Raw genomic sequence first — 19531 nt, 5'->3', positions numbered from 1 at the left:
AGTGGTGAGTATCCCCGTCTGTCACGCGGGAGACCGGGGTTCTATTCCCCGACGGGGAGAGCTTTGCATTTTTTCTCGCCCGAGTCTTGCTTTCGTGCGGAGCTCTTTCCCAAGACTGTCCTCACAGTTCCTTCTTGGACATGGTCCCACCTCAGGAAGTCGAGCTTTCCGTTTGATACCGAGAAGCTTGGCCGCTCGCCAGCTCCTCGTTCACGTAGCGCCGACAGTAGCAGGTTGGTTTCACCTATAAAAGCACCGCCTCATCCCTAGGAATGACTCGGCACCGCCACTTTTCCTTCGGCGCAAAAGAAACAGTGTGCTGAAGTGGTCAGACTTGAGATTTTCTTCAGACCACTTGGCTAATAAGAGGACTCCAGATATCCTCTTTAGGAGCTGTTTTCAGGGTGGCAGAAGATCTGAGGAGGTGCACAACCGGCCGAACCCCTAGAGATCCCAAGAGCAATGGCATCTGCCCGGAGACTGCCCGATCTTTCCGTCATACTTTCCAAGAGGTCCCGTCTTTGTCGGAGGATGTCAGTCATTCATTCAGCTGAATGCCATTTCCATCAACTGCCGCCGTTTGTTTGCTTTCAACCCCCTTTGATTTCAGAGGTGCATGGAAAGAGGCCTTGCTGGGGGGTCGCAAGCAGCTCGACTTTGGCCGCAGCGCGACAGGCCCCTGCCAGCAGCTTGTTCCTCGTTAGTATAGTGGTGAGTATCCCCGTCTGTCACGCGGGAGACCGGGGTTCTATTCCCCGACGGGGAGAGCTTTGCATTTTTTTCTCGCCCGAGTCTTGCTTTCGTGCGGAGCTCTTTCCCAAGACTGTCCTCACAGTTCCTTCTTGGACATGGTCCCACCTCAGGAAGTCGAGCTTTCCGTTTGATACCGAGAAGCTTGGCCGCTCGCCAGCTCCTCGTTCACGTAGCGCCGACAGTAGCAGGTTGGTTTCACCTATAAAAGCACCGCCTCATCCCTAGGAATGACTCGGCACCGCCACTTTTCCTTCGGCGCAAAAGAAACAGTGTGCTGAAATGGTCAGACTTGAGATTTTCTTCAGACCACTTGGCTAATAAGAGGACTCCAGATATCCTCTTTAGGAGCTGTTTTCAGGGTGGCAGAAGATCTGAGGAGGTGCACAACCGGCCGAACCCCTAGAGATCCCAAGAGCAATGGCATCTGCCCGGAGACTGCCCGATCTTTCCGTCATACTTTCCAAGAGGTCCCGTCTTTGTCGGAGGATGTCAGTCATTCATTCAGCTGAATGCCATTTCCATCAACTGCCGCCGTTTGTTTGCTTTCAACCCCCTTTGATTTCAGAGGTGCATGGAAAGAGGCCTTGCTGGGGGGTCGCAAGCAGCTCGACTTTGGCCGCAGCGCGACAGGCCCCTGCCAGCAGCTTGTTCCTCGTTAGTATAGTGGTGAGTATCCCCGCCTGTCACGCGGGAGACCGGGGTTCTATTCCCCGACGGGGAGAGCTTTGCATTTTTTCTCGCCCGAGTCTTGCTTTCGTGCGGAGCTCTTTCCCAAGACTGTCCTCACAGTTCCTTCTTGGACATGGTCCCACCTCAGGAAGTCGAGCTTTCCGTTTGATACCGAGAAGCTTGGCCGCTCGCCAGCTCCTCGTTCACGTAGCGCCGACAGTAGCAGGTTGGTTTCACCTATAAAAGCACCGCCTCATCCCTAGCAATGACTCGGCACCGCCACTTTTCCTTCGGCGCAAAAGAAACAGTGTGCTGAAATGGTCAGACTTGAGATTTTCTTCAGACCACTTGGCTAATAAGAGGACTCCAGATATCCTCTTTAGGAGCTGTTTTCAGGGTGGCAGAAGATCTGAGGAGGTGCACAACCGGCCGAACCCCTAGAGATCCCAAGAGCAATGGCATCTGCCCGGAGACTGCCCGATCTTTCCGTCATACTTTCCAAGAGGTCCCGTCTTTGTCGGAGGATGTCAGTCATTCATTCAGCTGAATGCCATTTCCATCAACTGCCGCCGTTTGTTTGCTTTCAACCCCCTTTGATTTCAGAGGTGCATGGAAAGAGGCCTTGCTGGGGGGTCGCAAGCAGCTCGACTTTGGCCGCAGCGCGACAGGCCCCTGCCAGCAGCTTGTTCCTCGTTAGTATAGTGGTGAGTATCCCCGCCTGTCACGCGGGAGACCGGGGTTCGATTCCCCGACGGGGAGAGCTTTGCATTTTTTCTCGCCCGAGTCTTGCTTTCGTGCGGAGCTCTTTCCCAAGACTGTCCTCACAGTTCCTTCTTGGACATGGTCCCACCTCAGGAAGTCGAGCTTTCCGTTTGATACCGAGAAGCTTGGCCGCTCGCCAGCTCCTCGTTCACGTAGCGCCGACAGTAGCAGGTTGGTTTCACCTATAAAAGCACCGCCTCATCCCTAGCAATGACTCGGCACCGCCACTTTTCCTTCAGCGCAAAAGAAACAGTGTGCTGAAATGGTCAGACTTGAGATTTTCTTCAGACCACTTGGCTAATAAGAGGACTCCAGATATCCTCTTTAGGAGCTGTTTTCAGGGTGGCAGAAGATCTGAGGAGGTGCACAACCGGCCGAACCCCTAGAGATCCCAAGAGCAATGGCATCTGCCCGGAGACTGCCCGATCTTTCCGTCATACTTTCCAAGAGGTCCCGTCTTTGTCGGAGGATGTCAGTCATTCATTCAGCTGAATGCCATTTCCATCAACTGCCGCCGTTTGTTTGCTTTCAACCCCCTTTGATTTCAGAGGTGCATGGAAAGAGGCCTTGCTGGGGGGTCGCAAGCAGCTCGACTTTGGCCGCAGCGCGACAGGCCCCTGCCAGCAGCTTGTTCCTCGTTAGTATAGTGGTGAGTATCCCCGCCTGTCACGCGGGAGACCGGGGTTCGATTCCCCGACGGGGAGAGCTTTGCATTTTTTCTCGCCCGAGTCTTGCTTTCGTGCGGAGCTCTTTCCCAAGACTGTCCTCACAGTTCCTTCTTGGACATGGTCCCACCTCAGGAAGTCGAGCTTTCCGTTTGATACCGAGAAGCTTGGCCGCTCGCCAGCTCCTCGTTCACGTAGCGCCGACAGTAGCAGGTTGGTTTCACCTATAAAAGCACCGCCTCATCCCTAGGAATGACTCGGCACCGCCACTTTTCCTTCGGCGCAAAAGAAACAGTGTGCTGAAATGGTCAGACTTGAGATTTTCTTCAGACCACTTGGCTAATAAGAGGACTCCAGATATCCTCTTTAGGAGCTGTTTTCAGGGTGGCAGAAGATCTGAGGAGGTGCACAACCGGCCGAACCCCTAGAGATCCCAAGAGCAATGGCATCTGCCCGGAGACTGCCCGATCTTTCCGTCATACTTTCCAAGAGGTCCCGTCTTTGTCGGAGGATGTCAGTCATTCATTCAGCTGAATGCCATTTCCATCAACTGCCGCCGTTTGTTTGCTTTCAACCCCCTTTGATTTCAGAGGTGCATGGAAAGAGGCCTTGCTGGGGGGTCGCAAGCAGCTCGACTTTGGCTGCTGCGCGACAGGCCCCTGCCAGCAGCTTGTTCCTCGTTAGTATAGTGGTGAGTATCCCCGCCTGTCACGCGGGAGACCGGGGTTCTATTCCCCAACAGGGAGAGCTTTGCATTTTTTCTCGCCCGAGTCTTGCTTTCGTGCGGAGCTCTTTCCCAAGACTGTCCTCACAGTTCCTTCTTGGACATGGTCCCACCTCAGGAAGTCGAGCTTTCCGTTTGATACCGAGAAGCTTGGCCGCTCGCCAGCTCCTCGTTCACGTAGCGCCGACAGTAGCAGGTTGGTTTCACCTATAAAAGCACCGCCTCATCCCTAGGAATGACTCGGCACCGCCACTTTTCCTTCGGCGCAAAAGAAACAGTGTGCTGAAATGGTCAGACTTGAGATTTTCTTCAGACCACTTGGCTAATAAGAGGACTCCAGATATCCTCTTTAGGAGCTGTTTTCAGGGTGGCAGAAGATCTGAGGAGGTGCACAACCGGCCGAACCCCTAGAGATCCCAAGAGCAATGGCATCTGCCCGGAGACTGCCCGATCTTTCCGTCATACTTTCCAAGAGGTCCCGTCTTTGTCGGAGGATGTCAGTCATTCATTCAGCTGAATGCCATTTCCATCAACTGCCGCCGTTTGTTTGCTTTCAACCCCCTTTGATTTCAGAGGTGCATGGAAAGAGGCCTTGCTGGGGGGTCGCAAGCAGCTCGACTTTGGCCGCAGCGCGACAGGCCCCTGCCAGCAGCTTGTTCCTCGTTAGTATAGTGGTGAGTATCCCCGCCTGTCACGCGGGAGACCGGGGTTCGATTCCCCGACGGGGAGAGCTTTGCATTTTTTCTCGCCCGAGTCTTGCTTTCGTGCGGCGCTCTTTCCCAAGACTGTCCTCACAGTTCCTTCTTGGACATGGTCCCACCTCAGGAAGTCGAGCTTTCCGTTTGATACCGAGAAGCTTGGCCGCTCGCCAGCTCCTCGTTCACGTAGCGCCGACAGTAGCAGGTTGGTTTCACCTATAAAAGCACCGCCTCATCCCTAGGAATGACTCGGCACCGCCACTTTTCCTTCGGCGCAAAAGAAACAGTGTGCTGAAATGGTGAGACTTGAGATTTTCTTCAGACCACTTGGCTAATAAGAGGACTCCAGATATCCTCTTTAGGAGCTGTTTTCAGGGTGGCAGAAGATCTGAGGAGGTGCACAACCGGCCGAACCCCTAGAGATCCCAAGAGCAATGGCATCTGCCCGGAGACTGCCCGATCTTTCCGTCATACTTTCCAAGAGGTCCCGTCTTTGTCGGAGGATGTCAGTCATTCATTCAGCTGAATGCCATTTCCATCAACTGCCGCCGTTTGTTTGCTTTCAACCCCCTTTGATTTCAGAGGTGCATGGAATGAGGCCTTGCTGGGGGGTCGCAAGCAGCTCGACTTTGGCCGCAGCGTGACAGGCCCCTGCCAGCAGCTTGTTCCTCGTTAGTATAGTGGTGAGTATCCCCGCCTGTCACGCGGGAGACCGGGGTTCTATTCCCCGACGGGGAGAGCTTTGCATTTTTTCTCGCCCGAGTCTTGCTTTCGTGCGGAGCTCTTTCCCAAGACTGTCCTCACAGTTCCTTCTTGGACATGGTCCCACCTCAGGAAGTCGAGCTTTCCGTTTGATACCGAGAAGCTTGGCGGCTCGCCAGCTCCTCGTTCACGTAGCGCCGACAGTAGCAGGTTGGTTTCACCTATAAAAGCACCGCCTCATCCCTAGGAATGACTCGGCACCGCCACTTTTCCTTCGGCGCAAAAGAAACAGTGTGCTGAAATGGTCAGACTTGAGATTTTCTTCAGACCACTTGGCTAATAAGAGGACTCCAGATATCCTCTTTAGGAGCTGTTTTCAGGGTGGCAGAAGATCTGAGGAGGTGCACAACCGGCCGAACCCCTAGAGATCCCAAGAGCAATGGCATCTGCCCGGAGACTGCCCGATCTTTCCGTCATACTTTCCAAGAGGTCCCGTCTTTGTCGGAGGATGTCAGTCATTCATTCAGCTGAATGCCATTTCCATCAACTGCCGCCGTTTGTTTGCTTTCAACCCCCTTTGATTTCAGAGGTGCATGGAATGAGGCCTTGCTGGGGGGTCGCAAGCAGCTCGACTTTGGCCGCAGCGTGACAGGCCCCTGCCAGCAGCTTGTTCCTCGTTAGTATAGTGGTGAGTATCCCCGCCTGTCACGCGGGAGACCGGGGTTCTATTCCCCGACGGGGAGAGCTTTGCATTTTTTCTCGCCCGAGTCTTGCTTTCGTGCGGAGCTCTTTCCCAAGACTGTCCTCACAGTTCCTTCTTGGACATGGTCCCACCTCAGGAAGTCGAGCTTTCCGTTTGATACCGAGAAGCTTGGCGGCTCGCCAGCTCCTCGTTCACGTAGCGCCGACAGTAGCAGGTTGGTTTCACCTATAAAAGCACCGCCTCATCCCTAGGAATGACTCGGCACCGCCACTTTTCCTTCGGCGCAAAAGAAACAGTGTGCTGAAATGGTCAGACTTGAGATTTTCTTCAGACCACTTGGCTAATAAGAGGACTCCAGATATCCTCTTTAGGAGCTGTTTTCAGGGTGGCAGAAGATCTGAGGAGGTGCACAACCGGCCGAACCCCTAGAGATCCCAAGAGCAATGGCATCTGCCCGGAGACTGCCCGATCTTTCCGTCATACTTTCCAAGAGGTCCCGTCTTTGTCGGAGGATGTCAGTCATTCATTCAGCTGAATGCCATTTCCATCAACTGCCGCCGTTTGTTTGCTTTCAACCCCCTTTGATTTCAGAGGTGCATGGAATGAGGCCTTGCTGGGGGGTCGCAAGCAGCTCGACTTTGGCCGCAGCGCGACAGGCCCCTGCCAGCAGCTTGTTCCTCGTTAGTATAGTGGTGAGTATCCCCGCCTGTCACGCGGGAGACCGGGGTTCTATTCCCCGACGGGGAGAGCTTTGCATTTTTTCTCGCCCGAGTCTTGCTTTCGTGCGGAGCTCTTTCCCAAGACTGTCCTCACAGTTCCTTCTTGGACATGGTCCCACCTCAGGAAGTCGAGCTTTCCGTTTGATACCGAGAAGCTTGGCCGCTCGCCAGCTCCTCGTTCACGTAGCGCCGACAGTAGCAGGTTGGTTTCACCTATAAAAGCACCGCCTCATCCCTAGGAATGACTCGGCACCGCCACTTTTCCTTCGGCGCAAAAGAAACAGTGTGCTGAAATGGTCAGACTTGAGATTTTCTTCAGACCACTTGGCTAATAAGAGGACTCCAGATATCCTCTTTAGGAGCTGTTTTCAGGGTGGCAGAAGATCTGAGGAGGTGCACAACCGGCCGAACCCCTAGAGATCCCAAGAGCAATGGCATCTGCCCGGAGACTGCCCGATCTTTCCGTCATACTTTCCAAGAGGTCCCGTCTTTGTCGGAGGATGTAAGTCATTCATTCAGCTGAATGCCATTTCCATCAACTGCCGCCGTTTGTTTGCTTTCAACCCCCTTTGATTTCAGAGGTGCATGGAAAGAGGCCTTGCTGGGGGGTCGCAAGCAGCTCGACTTTGGCCGCAGCGCGACAGGCCCCTGCCAGCAGCTTGTTCCTCGTTAGTATAGTGGTGAGGATCCCCACCTGTCACGCGGGTGACCGGGGTTCGATTCCCCGACGGGGAGAGCTTTGCATTTTTTCTCGCCCGAGTCTTGCTTTCGTGCGGAGCTCTTTCCCAAGACTGTCCTCACAGTTCCTTCTTGGACATGGTCCCACCTCAGGAAGTCGAGCTTTCCGTTTGATACCGAGAAGCTTGGCCGCTCGCCAGCTCCTCGTTCACGTAGCGCCGACAGTAGCAGGTTGGTTTCACCTATAAAAGCACCGCCTCATCACTAGGAATGACTCGGCACCGCCACTTTTCCTTCGGCGCAAAAGAAACAGTGTGCTGAAATGGTCAGACTTGAGATTTTCTTCAGACCACTTGGCTAATAAGAGGACTCCAGATATCCTCTTTAGGAGCTGTTTTCAGGGTGGCAGAAGATCTGAGGAGGTGCACAACCGGCCGAACCCCTAGAGATCTCAAGAGCAATGGCATCTGCCCGGAGACTGCCCGATCTTTCCGTCATACTTTCCAAGAGGTCCCGTCTTTGTCGGAGGATGTCAGTCATTCATTCAGCTGAATGCCATTTCCATCAACTGCCGCCGTTTGTTTGCTTTCAACCCCCTTTGATTTCAGAGGTGCATGGAAAGAGGCCTTGCTGGGGGGTCGCAAGCAGCTCGACTTTGGCCGCAGCGCGACAGGCCCCTGCCAGCAGCTTGTTCCTCGTTAGTATAGTGGTGAGTATCCCCGCCTGTCACGCGGGAGACCGGGGTTCGATTCCCCGACGGGGAGAGCTTTGCATTTTTTCTCGCCCGAGTCTTGCTTTCGTGCGGAGCTCTTTCCCAAGACTGTCCTCACAGTTCCTTCTTGGACATGGTCCCACCTCAGGAAGTCGAGCTTTCCGTTTGATACCGAGAAGCTTGGCCGCTCGCCAGCTCCTCGTTCACGTAGCGCCGACAGTAGCAGGTTGGTTTCACCTATAAAAGCACCGCCTCATCCCTAGGAATGACTCGGCACCGCCACTTTTCCTTCGGCGCAAAAGAAACAGTGTGCTGAAATGGTCAGACTTGAGATTTTCTTCAGACCACTTGGCTAATAAGAGGACTCCAGATATCCTCTTTAGGAGCTGTTTTCAGGGTGGCAGAAGATCTGAGGAGGTGCACAACCGGCCGAACCCCTAGAGATCCCAAGAGCAATGGCATCTGCCCGGAGACTGCCCGATCTTTCCGTCATACTTTCCAAGAGGTCCCGTCTTTGTCGGAGGATGTCAGTCATTCATTCAGCTGAATGCCATTTCCATCAACTGCCGCCGTTTGTTTGCTTTCAACCCCCTTTGATTTCAGAGGTGCATGGAAAGAGGCCTTGCTGGGGGGTCGCAAGCAGCTCGACTTTGGCCGCAGCGCGACAGGCCCCTGCCAGCAGCTTGTTCCTCGTTAGTATAGTGGTGAGTATCCCCGCCTGTCACGCGGGAGACCGGGGTTCGATTCCCCGACGGGGAGAGCTTTGCATTTTTTCTCGCCCGAGTCTTGCTTTCGTGCGGAGCTCTTTCCCAAGACTGTCCTCACAGTTCCTTCTTGGACATGGTCCCACCTCAGGAAGTCGAGCTTTCCATTTGATACCGAGAAGCTTGGCCGCTCGCCAGCTCCTCGTTCACGTAGCGCCGACAGTAGCAGGTTGGTTTCACCTATAAAAGCACCGCCTCATCCCTAGGAATGACTCGGCACCGCCACTTTTCCTTCGGCGCAAAAGAAACAGTGTGCTGAAATGGTCAGACTTGAGATTTTCTTCAGACCACTTGGCTAATAAGAGGACTCCAGATATCCTCTTTAGGAGCTGTTTTCAGGGTGGCAGAAGATCTGAGGAGGTGCACAACCGGCCGAACCCCTAGAGATCCCAAGAGCAATGGCATCTGCCCGGAGACTGCCCGATCTTTCCGTCATACTTTCCAAGAGGTCCCGTCTTTGTCGGAGGATGTCAGTCATTCATTCAGCTGAATGCCATTTCCATCAACTGCCGCCGTTTGTTTGCTTTCAACCCCCTTTGATTTCAGAGGTGCATGGAATGAGGCCTTGCTGGGGGGTCGCAAGCAGCTCGACTTTGGCCGCAGCGTGACAGGCCCCTGCCAGCAGCTTGTTCCTCGTTAGTATAGTGGTGAGTATCCCCGCCTGTCACGCGGGAGACCGGGGTTCTATTCCCCGACGGGGAGAGCTTTGCATTTTTTCTCGCCCGAGTCTTGCTTTCGTGCGGAGCTCTTTCCCAAGACTGTCCTCACAGTTCCTTCTTGGACATGGTCCCACCTCAGGAAGTCGAGCTTTCCGTTTGATACCGAGAAGCTTGGCGGCTCGCCAGCTCCTCGTTCACGTAGCGCCGACAGTAGCAGGTTGGTTTCACCTATAAAAGCACCGCCTCATCCCTAGGAATGACTCGGCACCGCCACTTTTCCTTCGGCGCAAAAGAAACAGTGTGCTGAAATGGTCAGACTTGAGATTTTCTTCAGACCACTTGGCTAATAAGAGGACTCCAGATATCCTCTTTAGGAGCTGTTTTCAGGGTGGCAGAAGATCTGAGGAGGTGCACAACCGGCCGAACCCCTAGAGATCCCAAGAGCAATGGCATCTGCCCGGAGACTGCCCGATCTTTCCGTCATACTTTCCAAGAGGTCCCGTCTTTGTCGGAGGATGTCAGTCATTCATTCAGCTGAATGCCATTTCCATCAACTGCCGCCGTTTGTTTGCTTTCAACCCCCTTTGATTTCAGAGGTGCATGGAATGAGGCCTTGCTGGGGGGTCGCAAGCAGCTCGACTTTGGCCGCAGCGCGACAGGCCCCTGCCAGCAGCTTGTTCCTCGTTAGTATAGTGGTGAGTATCCCCGCCTGTCACGCGGGAGACCGGGGCTGATTCCCCGACGGGGAGAGCTTTGCATTTTTTCTCGCCCGAGTCTTGCTTTCGTGCGGAGCTCTTTCCCAAGACTGTCCTCACAGTTCCTTCTTGGACATGGTCCCACCTAAGGAAGTCGAGCTTTCCGTTTGATACCGAGAAGCTTGGCCGCTCGCCAGCTCCTCGATCACGTAGCGCCGACAGTAGCAGGTTGGTTTCACCTATAAAAGCACCGCCTCATCCCTAGGAATGACTCGGCACCGCCACTTTTCCTTCGGCGCAAAAGAAACAGTGTGCTGAAATGGTCAGACTTGAGATTTTCTTCAGACTACTTGGCTAATAAGAGGACTCCAGATATCCTCTTTAGGAGCTGTTTTCAGGGTGGCAGAAGATCTGAGGAGGTGCACAACCGGCCGAACCCCTAGAGATCCCAAGACCAATGGCATCTGCCCGGAGACTGCCCGATCTTTCCGTCATACTTTCCAAGAGGTCCCGTCTTTTTCGGAGGATGTCAGTCATTCATCCAGCTGAATGCCATTTCCATCAACTGCCGCCGTTTGTTTGCTTTCAACCCCCTTTGATTTCAGAGGTGCATGGAAAGAGGCCTTGCTGGGGGGTCGCAAGCAGCTCGACTTTGGCCGCAGCGCGACAGGCCCTTGCCAGCAGCTTGTTCCTCGTTAGTATAGTGGTGAGTATCCCCGCCTGTCACGCGGGAGACCGGGGTTCGATTCCCCGACGGGGAGAGCTTTGCATTTTTTCTCGCCCGAGTCTTGCTTTCGTGCGGAGCTCTTTCCCAAGACTGTCCTCACAGTTCCTTCTTGGACATGGTCCCACCTCAGGAAGTCGAGCTTTCCGTTTGATACCGAGAAGCTTGGCCGCTCGCCAGCTCCTCGTTCACGTAGCGCCGACAGTAGCAGGTTGGTTTCACCTATAAAAGCACCGCCTCATCCATAGGAATGACTCGGCACCGCCACTTTTCCTTCGGCGCAAAAGAAACAGTGTGCTGAAATGGTCAGACTTGAGATTTTCTTCAGACCACTTGGCTAATAACAGGACTCCAGATATCCTCTTTAGGAGCTGTTTTCAGGGTGGCAGAAGATCTGAGGAGGTGCACAACCGGCCGAACCCCTAGCGATCCCAAGAGCAATGGCATCTGACCAGAGACTGCCCGATCTTTCCGTCATACTTTCCGAGAGGTCCCGTCTTTGTCGGAGGATGTCAGTCATTCATTCAGCTGAATGCCATTTCCATCAACTGCCGCCGTTTGTTTGCTTTCAACCCCCTTTGATTTCAGAGGTGCATGGAAAGAGGCCTTGCTGGGGGGTCGCAAGAAGCTCGACTTTTGCTGCAGCGCGACAGGCCCTTGCCAGCAGCTTGTTCCCTGTAGTATAGTGGTGAGTATCCCCGCCTGTCTCTCGGGAGACCGGGGTTCGATTCCCCGAAGGGGAGAGCTTTGCATTTTTTCTCGCCCAAGTCTTGCTTTCGTGCGGAGCTCTTTCCCAAGACTGTCCTCACAGTTCCTTCTTGGACATGGTCCCACCTAAGGAAGTCGAGCTTTCCGTTTGATACCGAGAAGCTTGGCCGCTCGCCAGCTCCTCGTTCACGTAGCGCCGACAGTAGCAGGTTGGTTTCACCTATAAAAGCACTGCCTCATCCCTAGGAATGACTCGGCACCGCCACTTTTCCTTCGGCGCAAAAGAAACAGTGTGCTGAAATGGTCAGACTTGAGATTTTCTTCAGACTACTTGGCTAATAAGAGGACTCCAGATATCCTCTTTAGGAGCTGTTTTCAGGGTGGCAGAAGATCTGAGGAGGTGCACAACCGGCCGAACCCCTAGAGATCCCAAGACCAATGGCATCTGCCCGGAGACTGCCTGATCTTTCCGTCATACTTTCCAAGAGGTCCCGTCTTTTTCGGAGGATGTCAGTCATTCATCCAGCTGAATGCCATTTCCATCAACTGCCGCCGTTTGTTTGCTTTCAACCCCCTTTGATTTCAGAGGTGCATGGAAAGAGGCCTTGCTGGGGGGTCGCAAGCAGCTCGACTTTGGCCGCAGCGCGACAGGCCCTTGCCAGCAGCTTGTTCCTCGTTAGTATAGTGGTGAGTATCCCCGCCTGTCACGCGGGAGACCGGGGTTCGATTCCCCGACGGGGAGAGCTTTGCATTTTTTCTCGCCCGAGTCTTGCTTTCGTGCGGAGCTCTTTCCCAAGACTGTCCTCACAGTTCCTTCTTGGACATGGTCCCACCTCAGGAAGTCGAGCTTTCCGTTTGATACCGAGAAGCTTGGCCGCTCGCCAGCTCCTCATTCACGTAGCGCCGACAGTAGCAGGTTGGTTTCACCTATAAAAGCACTGCCTCATCCCTAGGAATGACTCGGCACCGCCACTTTTCCTTCGGCGCAAAAGAAACAGTGTGCTGAAATGGTCAGACTTGAGATTTTCTTCAGACCACATGGCTAATAAGAGGACTCCAGATATCCTCTTTAGGAGCTGTTTTCAGGGTGGCAGAAGATCTGAGGAGGTGCACAACCTGCCGAACCCCTAGAGATCCCAAGAGCAATGGCATCTGCCCGGAGACTGCCCGATCTTTCCGTCATACTTTCCGAGAGGTCCCGTCTTTGTCGGAGGATGTCAGTCATTCATTCAGCTGAATGCCATTTCCATCAACTGCCGCCGTTTGTTTGCTTTTAACCCCTTTTGATTTCAGAGGTACATGGAAAGAGGCCTTGCTGGGGGGTCGCAAGCAGCTCGACTTTGGCCGCAGCGCGACAGGCCCTTGCCAGCAGCTTGTTCCTCGTTAGTATAGTGGTGAGTATCCCTGCCTGTCACGCGGGAGACCGGGGTTCGATTCCCCGACGGGGAGAGCTTTGCATTTTTTCTCGCCCGAGTCTTGCTTTCGTGCGGAGCTCTTTCCCAAGACTGTCCTCACAGTTCCTTCTTGGACATGGTCCCACCGCAGGAAGTCGAGCTTTCCGTTTGATACCGAGAAGCTTGGCCGCTCGCCAGCTCCTCGTTCACGTAGCGCCGACAGTAGCAGGTTTGTTTCACCTATAAAAGCACCGCCTCATCCCTAGGAATGACTCGGCACCGCCACTTTTCCTTCGGCGCAAAAGAAACAGTGTGCTGAAATGGTCAGACTTGAGATTTTCTTCAGACCACTTGGCTAATAAGAGGACTCCAGATATCCTCTTTAGGAGCTGTTTTCAGGGTGGCAGAAGATCTGAGGAGGTGCACAACCGGCCGAACCCCTAGAGATCCCAAGAGCAATGGCATCTGCCCGGAGACTGCCCGATCTTTCCGTCATACTTTCCAAGAGGTCCCGTCTTTGTCGGAGGATGTCAGTCATTCATTCAGCTGAATGCCATTTCCATCAACTGCCGCCGTTTGTTTGCTTTCAACCCCCTTTGATTTCAGAGCTGCATGGAAAGAGGCCTTGCTGGGGGGTCGCAAGCAGCTCGACTTTGGCTGCAGCGCGACAGGCCCTTGCCAGCAGCTTGTTCCTCGTTAGTATAGTGGTGACTATCCCCGCCTGTCACGCGGGAGACCGGGGTTCGATTCCCCGACGGCGAGAGCTTTGCATTTTTTCTCGCCCGAGTCTTGCTTTCGTGCGGAGCTCTTTCCCAAGACTGTCCTCACAGTTCCTTCTTGGACATGGTCCCACCTCAGGAAGTCGAGCTTTCCGTTTGATACCGAGAAGCTTGGCCGCTCGCCAGCTCCTCGTTCACGTAGCGCCGACAGTAGCAGGTTGGTTTCACCTATAAAAGCACCGCCTCATCCATAGGAATGACTCGGCTTCGCCACTTTTCCTTCGGCGCAAAAGAAACAGTGTGCTGAAATGGTCCGACTTGAGATTTTCTTCAGACCACTTGGCTAATAAGAGGACTCCAGATATCCTCTTTTGGAGCTGTTTTCAGGGTGGCAGAAGATCTGAGGAGGTGCACAACCGGCCGAACCCCTAGAGATCCCAAGAGCAATGGCATCTGCCCAGAGACTGCCCGATCTTTCCGTCATACTTTCCGAGAGGTCCCGTCTTTGTCGGAGGATGTCAGTCATTCATTCAGCTAAATGCCATTTCCATCAACTGCCGCCGTTTGTTTGCTTTCAACCCCCTTTGATTTCAGACCACTTGGCTAATAAGAGGACTCCAGATATCCTCTTTTGGAGCTGTTTTCAGGGTGGCAGAAGATCTGAGGAGGTGCACAACCGGCCGAACCCCTAGAGATCCCAAGAGCAATGGCATCTGCCCAGAGACTGCCCGATCTTTCCGTCATACTTTCCGAGAGGTCCCGTCTTTGTCGGAGGATGTCAGTCATTCATTCAGCTGAATGCCATTTCCATCAACTGCCGCCGTTTGTTTGCTTTCAACCCCCTTTGATTTCAGAGGTGCATGGAAAGAGGCCTTGCTGGGGGGTCGCAAGCAGCTCGACTTTGGCCGCAGCGCGACAGGCCCTTGCCAGCAGCTTGTTCCTCGTTAGTATAGTGGTGAGAATCTACGCATGTCACGCGGGAGACCGGGGTTCGATTCCCCGACGGGGAGAGCTTTGCATTTTTTCTCGCCAGAGTCTTGCTTTCGTGCGGAGCTCTTTCCCAAGACTGTCCTCACAGTTCCTTCTTGGACATGGTCCCACCTCAGGAAGTCGAGCTTTCCGTTTGATACCGAGAAGCTTGGCCGCTCGCCAGCTCCTCGTTCACGTAGCGCCGACAGAAGCAGGTTGGTTTCACCTATAAAAGCACCGCCTCATCCCTAGGAATGACTCGGCACCGCCACTTTTCCTTCGGCGCAAAAGAAACAGTGTGCTGAAATGGTCAGACTTGAGATTTTCTTCAGACCACTTGGCTAATAAGAGGACTCCAGATATCCTCTTTAGGAGCTGTTTTCAGGGTGGCAGAAGATCTGAGGAGGTGCACAACCGGCCGAACCCCTAGAGATCCCAAGAGCAATGGCATCTGCCCGGAGACTGCCCGATCTTTCCGTCATACTTTCCAAGAGGTCCCGTCTTTGTCGGAGGATGTCAGTCATTCATTCAGCTGAATGCCGTTTCCATCAACTGCTGCCGTTTGTTTGCTTTCAACCCCCTTTGATTTCAGAGGTGCATGGAAAGAGGCCTTGCTGGGGGGTCGCAAGCAGCTCGACTTTGGCCGCAGCGCGACAGGCCCTTGCCAGCAGCTTGTTCCTCGTTAGTATAGTGGTGAGTATCCCCGCCTGTCACGTGGGAGACCGGGGTTCGATTCCCCGACGGGGAGAGCTTTGCATTTTTTCTCGCCCGAGTCTTGCTTTCGTGCGGAGCTCTTTCCCAAGACTGTCCTCACAGTTCCTTCTTGGACATGGTCCCACCTAAGGAAGTCGAGCTTTCCGTTTGATACCGAGAAGCTTGGCCGCTCGCCAGCTCCTCGTTCACGTAGCGCCGACAGTAGCAGGTTGGTTTCACCTATAAAAGCACCGCCTCATCCCTAGGAATGACTCGGCACCGCCACTTTTCCTTCGGCGCAAAAGAAACAGTGTGCTGAAATGGTCAGACTTGAGATTTTCTTCAGACTACTTGGCTAATAAGAGGACTCCAGATATCCTCTTTAGGAGCTTTTTTCAGGGTGGCAGAAGATCTGAGGAGGTGCACAACCGGCCGAACCCCTAGAGATCCCAAGACCAATGGCATCTGCCCGGAGACTGCCCGATCTTTCCGTCATACTTTCCAAGAGGTCCCGTCTTTTTCGGAGGATGTCAGTCATTCATCCAGATGAATGCCATTTCCATCAACTGCCGCCGTTTGTTTGCTTTCAACCCCCTTTGATTTCAGAGGTGCATGGAAAGAAGCCTTGCTGGGGGGTCGCAAGCAGCTCGACTTTGGCCGCAGCGCGACAGGCCCTTGCCAGCAGCTTGTTCCTCGTTAGTATAGTGGTGAGTATCCCCGCCTGTCACGCGGGAGACCGGGGTTTGATTCCCCGACGGGGAGAGCTTTGCATTTTTTCTCGCCCGAGTCTTGCTTTCGTGCGGAGCTCTTTCCCAAGACTGTCCTCACAGTTCCTTCTTGGACATGGTCCCACCTCAGGAAGTCGAGCTTTCCGTTTGATACCGAGAAGCTTGGCCGCTCGCCAGCTCCTCGTTCACGTAGCGCCGACAGTAGCAGGTTGGTTTCACCTATAAAAGCACCGCCTCATCCCTAGGAATGACTCGGCACCGCCACTTTTCCTTCGGCGCAAAAGAAACAGTGTGCTGAAATGGTCAGACTTGAGATTTTCTTCAGACCACTTGGCTAATAAGAGGACTCCGGATATCCTCTTTAGGAGCTGTTTTTAGGGTGGCAGAAGATCTGAGGAGGTGCACAACCGGCCGAACCCCTAGCGATCCCAAGAGCAATGGCATCTGACCAGAGACTGCCCGATCTTTCCGTCATACTTTCCGAGAGGTCCCGTATTTGTCGGAGGATGTCAGTCATTCATTCAGCTGAATGCCATTTCCATCAACTGCCGCCGTTTGTTTGCTTTCAACCCCCTTTGATTTCAGAGGTGCATGGAAAGAGGCCTTGCTGGGGGGTCGCAAGAAGCTCGACTTTTGCTGCAGCGCGACAGGCCCTTGCCAGCAGCTTGTTCCCTGTAGTATAGTGGTGAGTATCCCCGCCTGTCACTCGGGAGACCGGGGTTCGATTCCCCGAAGGGGAGAGCTTTGCATTTTTTCTCGCCCAAGTCTTGCTTTCGTTCGGAGCTCTTTCCCAAGACTGTCCTCACAGTTCCTTCTTGGACATGGTCCCACCTAAGGAAGTCGAGCTTTCCGTTTGATACCGAGAAGCTTGGCCGCTCGCCAGCTCCTCGTTCACGTAGCGCCGACAGTAGCAGGTTGGTTTCACCTATAAAAGCACCGCCTCATCCCTAGGAATGACTCGGCACCGCCACTTTTCCTTCGGCGCAAAAGAAACAGTGTGCTGAAATGGTCAGACTTGAGATTTTCTTCAGACTACTTGGCTAATAAGAGGACTCCAGATATCCTCTTTAGGAGCTGTTTTCAGGGTGGCAGAAGATCTGAGGAGGTGCACAACCGGCCGAACCCCTAGAGATCCCAAGACCAATGGCATCTGCCCGGAGACTGCCTGATCTTTCCGTCATACTTTCCAAGAGGTCCCGTCTTTTTCGGAGGATGTCAGTCATTCATCCAGCTGAATGCCATTTCCATCAACTGCCGCCGTTTGTTTGCTTTCAACCCCCTTTGATTTCAGAGGTGCATGGAAAGAGGCCTTGCTGGGGGGTCGCAAGCAGCTCGACTTTGGCCGCAGCGCGACAGGCTCTTGCCAGCAGCTTGTTCCTCGTTAGTATAGTGGTGAGAATCTACGCCTGTCACGCGGGAGACCGGGGTTCGATTCCCCGACGGGGAGAGCTTTGCGTTTTTTCTCGCCCGAGTCTTGCTTCGTGTGGAGCACTTTCCCAAAACTGTCCTCACAGTTCCTTCTTGGACATGGTCCCACCTCAGGAAGTCGAGCTTTCCGTTTGATACCGAGAAGCTTGGCCGCTCGCCAGCTCCTCGTTCACGTAGCGCCGACAGTAGCAGATTGGCTTCAGCTATAAAAGCATTGCCTCATCCCTAGGAATGACTCGGCACCGCCACTTTTCCTTCGGTGCAAAAGAAACAGTGTGCTGAAATGGTCAGACTTGAGATTTTCTTCAGACCACTTGGCTAATAAGAGGACTCCAGATATCCTCTTTAGGAGCTGTTTTCAGGGTGGCAGAAGATCTGAGGAGGTGCACAACCGGCCGAACCCCTAGAGATCCCAAGAGCAATGGCATCTGCCCGGAGACTGCCCGATCTTTCCGTCATACTTTCCAAGAAGTCCCGTCTTTGTCGGAGGATGTCAGTCATTCATTCAGCTGAATGCCATTTCCATCAACTGCCGCCGTTTGTTTGCTTTCAACCCCCTTTGATTTCAGAGGTGCATGGAAAGAGGCCTTGCTGGGGGGTCGCAAGCAGCTCGACTTTGGCCGCAGCGCGACAGGCCCCTGCCAGCAGCTTGTTCCTTGTTAGTATAGTGGTGAGTATCCCCGCCTGTCACGCGGGAGACCGGGGTTCGATTCCCCGACGGGGAGAGCTTTGCATTTTTTCTCGCCCGAGTCTTGCTTTCGTGCGGAGCTCTTTCCCAAGACTGTCCTCACAGCTCCTTCTTGGACATGGTCCCACCTCAGGAAGTCGAGCTTTCCGTTTGATACCGAGAAGCTTGGCCGCTCGCCAGCTCCTCGTTCACGTAGCGCCGACAGTAGCAGGTTGGTTTCACCTATAAAAGCACCGCCTCATCCCTAGGAATGACTCGGCACCGCCACTTTTCCTTCGGCGCAAAAGAAACAGTGTGCTGAAATGGTCAGACTTGAGATTTTCTTCAGACCACTTGGCTAATAAGAGGACTCCAGATATCCTCTTTAGGAGCTGTTTTAAGGGTGGCAGAAGATCTGAGGAGGTGCACAACCGGCCGAACCCCTAGAGATCCAAGAGCAATGGCATCTGCCCGGAGACTGCCCGATCTTTCCGTCATACTTTCCAAGAGGTCCCGTCTTTGTCGGAGGATGTCAGTCATTCATTCAGCTGAATGCCATTTCCATCAACTGCTGCCGTTTGTTTGCTTTCAACCCCCTTTGATTTCAGAGGTGCATGGAAAGAGGCCTTGCTGGGGGGTCGCAAGCAGCTCGACTTTGGCCGCAGCGCGACAGGCCCTTGCCAGCAGCTTGTTCCTCGTTAGTATAGTGGTGAGTATCCCTGCCTGTCACGCGGGAGACCGGGGTTCGATTCCCCGACGGGGAGAGCTTTGCATTTTTTCTCGCCCGAGTCTTGCTTTCGTGCGGAGCTCTTTCCCAAGACTGTCCTCACAGTTCCTTCTTGGACATGGTCCCACCTCAGGAAGTCGAGCTTTCCGTTTGATACCGAGAAGCTTGGCCGCTCGCCAGCTCCTCGTTCACGTAGCGCCGACAGTAGCAGGTTGGTTTCACCTATAAAAGCACTGCCTCATCCCTAGGAATGACTCGGCACCGCCACTTTTCCTTCGGCGCAAAAGAAACAGTGTGCTGAAATGGTCAGACTTGAGATTTTCTTCAGACCACTTGGCTAATAAGAGGACTCCAGATATCCTCTTTAGGAGCTGTTTTCAGGGTGGCAGAAGATCTGAGGAGGTGCACAACCTGCCGAACCCCTAGAGATCCCAAGAGCAATGGCATCTGCCCGGAGACTGCCCGATCTTTCCGTCATACTTTCCGAGAGGTCCCGTCTTTGTCGGAGGATGTCAGTCATTCATTCAGCTGAATGCCATTTCCATCAGCTGCCGCCGTTTGTTTGCTTTCAACCCCCTTTGATTTCAGAGGTACATGGAAAGAGGCCTTGCTGGGGGGTCGCAAGCAGCTCGACTTTGGCCGCAGCGCGACAGGCCCTTGCCAGCAGCTTGTTCCTCGTTAGTATAGTGGTGAGTATTCCCGCCTGTCACGTGGGAGACCGGGGTTCGATTCCCCGACGGGGAGAGCTTTGCATTTTTTCTCGCCCGAGTCTTGCTTTCGTGCGGAGCTCTTTCCCAAGACTGTCCTCACAGTTCCTTCTTGGACATGGTCCCACCGCAGGAAGTCGAGCTTTCCGTTTGATACCGAGAAG

General features: G+C 53.8%; 7 non-coding genes across 7 annotated transcripts; all 7 read left to right on the top strand.

Annotated features, from left to right (window-relative positions):
* The first annotated feature begins 2109 nt into the window (after window positions 1-2109).
* Window positions 2110-2181, top strand: TRNAD-GUC (transfer RNA aspartic acid (anticodon GUC)). The gene has a single exon. It is a non-coding gene; the product is annotated as a tRNA-Asp (tRNA).
* A 635-nt stretch (window positions 2182-2816) lies between these two features.
* On the top strand, window positions 2817-2888 carry TRNAD-GUC (transfer RNA aspartic acid (anticodon GUC)). Its single transcript has one exon. It is a non-coding gene; the product is annotated as a tRNA-Asp (tRNA).
* A 1342-nt stretch (window positions 2889-4230) lies between these two features.
* Window positions 4231-4302, top strand: TRNAD-GUC (transfer RNA aspartic acid (anticodon GUC)). The gene has a single exon. It is a non-coding gene; the product is annotated as a tRNA-Asp (tRNA).
* A 3463-nt stretch (window positions 4303-7765) lies between these two features.
* On the top strand, window positions 7766-7837 carry TRNAD-GUC (transfer RNA aspartic acid (anticodon GUC)). The gene has a single exon. It is a non-coding gene; the product is annotated as a tRNA-Asp (tRNA).
* Window positions 7838-8472: 635 nt separating this feature from the next.
* Window positions 8473-8544, top strand: TRNAD-GUC (transfer RNA aspartic acid (anticodon GUC)). Its single transcript has one exon. It is a non-coding gene; the product is annotated as a tRNA-Asp (tRNA).
* Window positions 8545-10592: 2048 nt separating this feature from the next.
* TRNAD-GUC (transfer RNA aspartic acid (anticodon GUC)) lies at window positions 10593-10664 on the top strand. The gene has a single exon. It is a non-coding gene; the product is annotated as a tRNA-Asp (tRNA).
* Window positions 10665-12005: 1341 nt separating this feature from the next.
* TRNAD-GUC (transfer RNA aspartic acid (anticodon GUC)) lies at window positions 12006-12077 on the top strand. Its single transcript has one exon. It is a non-coding gene; the product is annotated as a tRNA-Asp (tRNA).
* The last annotated feature ends 7454 nt before the right edge of the window (window positions 12078-19531 follow it).

The sequence above is a fragment of the Engystomops pustulosus genome, chromosome 7 (genome assembly GCF_040894005.1).
Source record: "Engystomops pustulosus chromosome 7, aEngPut4.maternal, whole genome shotgun sequence".
Taxonomy (NCBI): domain Eukaryota; kingdom Metazoa; phylum Chordata; class Amphibia; order Anura; family Leptodactylidae; genus Engystomops; species Engystomops pustulosus.
Note: the sequence above shows the minus strand (reverse complement) of the source record. Positions and strands in the feature narration are given on the sequence as shown.